The sequence below is a fragment of the Chiloscyllium plagiosum genome, chromosome 10 (assembly GCF_004010195.1).
Source record: "Chiloscyllium plagiosum isolate BGI_BamShark_2017 chromosome 10, ASM401019v2, whole genome shotgun sequence".
Classification (NCBI taxonomy): domain Eukaryota; kingdom Metazoa; phylum Chordata; class Chondrichthyes; order Orectolobiformes; family Hemiscylliidae; genus Chiloscyllium; species Chiloscyllium plagiosum.
This window is the reverse complement of record NC_057719.1, coordinates 87,872,225-87,876,708: the sequence shown is the minus strand read 5'-3', so window position 1 is coordinate 87,876,708 and position 4,484 is coordinate 87,872,225. Positions and strand designations below refer to the sequence as shown.

Here is a 4,484-nt window from a genome sequence, read left to right as displayed (position 1 = left end):
TTGGCCAGTTTACCTTCGTACTTCATTTTTTCTCTGCGTATTTCCTTCTTAGTAATCCTCTTTTGTTCTTTAAAAGCTTCCCAGTCCTCTGTTTTCCCACTTATCTTTGCTATGTTATATTTTTTCTCTTTTAACTTTATATGTTTCTTAACTTCCCTCGTCAGCCACGGCCACCTCCTCCTAGGATCTTTCTTCCTTTTTGGAATGAACTGATCCTGCAACTTCCGCATTATACACAGAAATATCCGCCATTGATCCTCCACTGTCATCCCTGCTAAGGTATTGCACCATTGAACTTTGGCCAGCTCCTCCCTCATAGCTCCATAGTTCCCTTTATTCAACAGAAATATTGTCACTTCCGATTGTACCCTCTCCCTCTCAAATTGCAGACTGAAACTTATTGTATTATGGTCACTCCTTCCCAAAGGCTCCTTCACTTCGAGGTCCCTGACCAATTCTGGTTCGTTGCACAATACCAGATCCAGAATTGCCTTCTCCCTGGTCGGCTCCAGCACCAGCTGTTCTAAGAATCCATCTCTGAGGCACTCCACAAAGTCTCTTTCTTGACGTCTAATACCATCCTGATTCTCCCAGTCTACCTGCATGTTGAAATCTCCCATAACAACATTATGGGCCTAATGTAGGAAAATAGAACCAGTTCAGCTTGGAAAACCTGGACAACATGGACGAGATGGACCAAAGCGTCTATTTGCTGTTATGACCCTATGACTTTAATTGCTCTCTCTGCGGATTATGTTATTGAAAGGAAAAAAGGGAATAAAATGACCTTCAGAAACACTGAAGGGAAAATTCTCAACTAGTGAATAAAAGATAGAATCAATGTGCAAACAACATTGCCTCATTAGCAAAGAATCAGCCAGAGTTAAGAGAAAACCAAACAAAAATGACTCATCGCGTCTGTGTCTGGACTGGTGCTAGAACTTCGTTTCTCTGACTTTGCTTTCCTTCCTCATTTGCAGTACTTGTATTGCCCCTCTTTGTCTGTCTGTTTGTGTATGGGAAGTTTTAAAGGGGTAGGTTTAAGTTATAAACTTATTAGTTAACAATTAATGTTTCTTTCTTGCCACTGGTTAAAAACAACTTGATTACAAATAAAACAGCAATTTCCTTGTTATGATAAAAATGTGGTGTGCATATTCTTTAAACCTGAATTACACTGTTAATTAAATTTGACTTATTCAGTGGTTTAATCAAATTTTCACATTTGTGACAATTCCGTGAATAGTAGAAATATCGAGAGCACTATTCAGTGAGTCATGATTGTAGTTAATGTAGTAGTGTACAGTTCATTCTGCTATAATGTGGCAGATAGGCAAAACTGAGGACTGCAGATGCTGGAAACCAGAGTTTAGATCAGAGTGGTGCTGGAAAAGCACAGCAGGTCAGGCAGCATCCGAGGAGCAGGAAAATCCGAAATGTTGATTTTCCTGCTCCTCGGATGCTGCCTGACCTGCTGTGCTTTTCCAGCACCACTCTGATCTAAACTATAATGTGGCAGTTGTCTTACTCTGCAACCTCGCGCTCTGGAAAACCGCCATAGAAAATCGTGCTGTAGAAGATTGCTATTAGAAAATTGCTAAACCCGTTCAGCAGAAAGTTTGCGTTATCCAAACAACATCCACAATTCATCAATCGTATTATAGCCAATTCGCACAGATGAAACACGTATTACAGCAGAACGACCTGTATGTAGCTTTGTCATGTTTGTAAGGAATCTATCCCAACCCGGAGATTGCAGGGACTCTGACATTAATTTCTAAATCTTCCCTAACCACAGGAGAGGTACTGGAGGACTGAAGGGAGATTTGGAGAAATAACAGAGAATTACAGGCCAGTGAGTCTAACATCAATGGTAGCAAATGAGGGACAGAATTAATTTCCACTTGGAGACGAACCAAAAACTAAACAAACATAAACATGGCTTTGTCAGGAGGACATCATGCCTGACAGGTTAGACTGTGTTTTTAAGGAGGTTTGTAGATTAAGGTGGTACTGTTCATACAATTTACTTGGATTTTAGTAGTTTGTGAGAAGATTTGTAGCTCAGGTGCTTGTGCTTATTGATTGAATCTGTGGATGAGTGCCATGCCTCTAGGAATTCCCTGGCTGTTCTCTGTTTGGCTTGTCCTATAATAGTAGTGTTGTCCCAGTCGAACTCATGTTGCTTGTCATCTGCGTGTGTGGCTACTAAGGATAGCTGGTCATGTCGTTTCGTGAATAGTCGGTGTTCATGGATGCGGATCGTTAGCTGTCTTCCTGTTTGTCCTATGTAGTGTTTTGTGCAGTCCTTGCATGGGATTTTGTACACTACTGCAAACGGACAGCTGGAACTGACAACCGGAAGCTGCAGATTCAAACCAGTATAAATGCCAGAGAAAAGATCACAGAAGCACTTCACAGGAGGCTCCCAAGCACTGAGGATGTCACCTAGACAGGGGACGAAACGTTTGCAACACAAATTCCCAGCTCGGCGAACAGAACCACAACAATAGTAAGGCTTTTGATAAAGTAATGTATGGGAGACTGGTCAAGGATGTAAGAGCTTCTTGGAATCTAGAGCAACTTGGAAAATTAGATCCAAAATTGACTGAGTGACAGAAGATTGTGAGTTACCCTCTGGTCAAAGGTTGTTTTTGTGACTGGAATTCTGTGTTCAGTGGCATACCACAGGGATCGGTGCTGGATTGCTTGCGTTAGTTGTGTACATTAATGATCTATATACATATAGTAAGTCGCAGATAACATGGCAATTGATGGTGTGGGAACTAGTGAGGAGGAAAGCTCTGGGCTAAGGGATGATATAAATGTGCTGGTCAGATGGGCAGAACAGTGGTAAATGGAATACAAGAGCAGTGAAATTATGACTGAGGCAATAGCTAGGCCACAGCTTGAGTTCTGTGTGCAGTTCTGAGCATGATTATAGGGAGATTGTGATTTCACTGGATTGGGTGCAGAAAATATTCACCCAGATGTTGCCTGGAATGGAGCATTCCAGCTGTGAAGGGAGACTAGATGGGCAGGCGTGGTTCTCCTTTGAACTGATGTGGGGGAGTGTACAAAATTATGAGGAGCACAGGATAAGGTTGATAGGAATACACTTTTCTAGTTAGTTGTGGATCAATAACAAGGGCGCATAGATTTAAGGGCTGTATGTTTAGAGGGCATCAGGAAGAATATGTTGCATTTAAAGGTTGGTGGGGAAGAGGGGGATCTATTTGGAACTGTCAGAACTTTTTAAGAAGTATTCAGATAATCATTTGAAACACCGTAGCACATAAGTGCTGGACAATGGGTTTGGAACAGATAGATCGGAACGGCCTTTTCCCCGGCTGTGACAATGAATGGTGCCTGTGTACCAATATAAAGCGTACAGTACATGAGTTTTCAGTACATTGAACATTAAACAACCAAAACCACGAGCCGCCAGCATTCGCACAAACTGTAGCAATCTACAGAGGCTCCTCCCAGCTGATCATCTCAGTCACGTGGACACAGGGCCCGGACCCGCCCTATCCGCCAGTCGGGCATACATCTATTTGAAAAACACACTGCCCCGGAACAAAGGAGGCGTGATTTCCTCAAGAGGCGTGTAATTGGCGGCGGGTGCAGCCGTAGACGAGGTGGCCGAGTGGTTAAGGCGATGGACTGCTAATCCATTGTGCTCTGCACGCGTGGGTTCGAATCCCATCCTCGTCGACCTTTTTTTAACTTATATACACTGTACCTTGGTGGAAAAATTGTGAATACCCCATTTGTTCCTTTTTATAATTTCCCTCTTTCGCTTGGGTATCATCTGTCTCACTGGATGTTATTTTACAAATGCCAAGGGCCCGTACAATCTCCCCCAATCCACACATGTGTGAGAGACCAATTATCCCAGGCTGACCATAGAGGTCAGTGTGTGACCGAAGTCCCAGGTTGACCATAGGGGTCAGTGTGAGTGATCAGGGCTCCCAGGCTGACCATAGAGGTTAGTGTGAGTGATTTGGAGCAATGTCCTTAGCTGAGATTTTTTTAAAAACGCATTCATTTGTATTTCCAGCTTAGCCAGCATTTTTTCCCACCCCCTAAATACTCAGACGGTTGTGACGAGTCAACTATTGCTGTGAGTCTGGAGTCCAGGGCAGGCAAGGATAGCAGATTTCCTTCAGTAAAAGTAATTAGTGAACCACAAGTTTTTTTTTAAATGATAATGGTCCGTAATTGCCGATTTTGATTAAATTTAAACCACCATCTGTCATGGTGAGATTTGAACCCGAGTCCCCAAGGTATTATTAGCTTGATGGTCTGTTTGACTAAGCTAGTCGAAAGCGAAGACTGCAACTGCTGGAGATTAGAGTGGTGCTGGAAAAGCTCAGCAGGTCAGGCAGCATCCGAGGAGCAGGAAAATCGATGTTTCGGGCAGGAGTCCTTCATCAGGAATGAGAAACGTCGACTTTCCTGCTTCTCTGATACTGCCTGAC

At 43.1% G+C, this 4,484-nt stretch overlaps 1 non-coding gene across 1 annotated transcript; it reads left to right on the top strand.

The window, feature by feature from the left end:
- The first annotated feature begins 3,635 nt into the window (after nucleotides 1–3,635).
- Nucleotides 3,636–3,717, top strand: trnas-gcu. The gene has a single exon. It is a non-coding gene; the product is annotated as a tRNA-Ser (tRNA).
- Nucleotides 3,718–4,484: the final 767 nt, after the last annotated feature.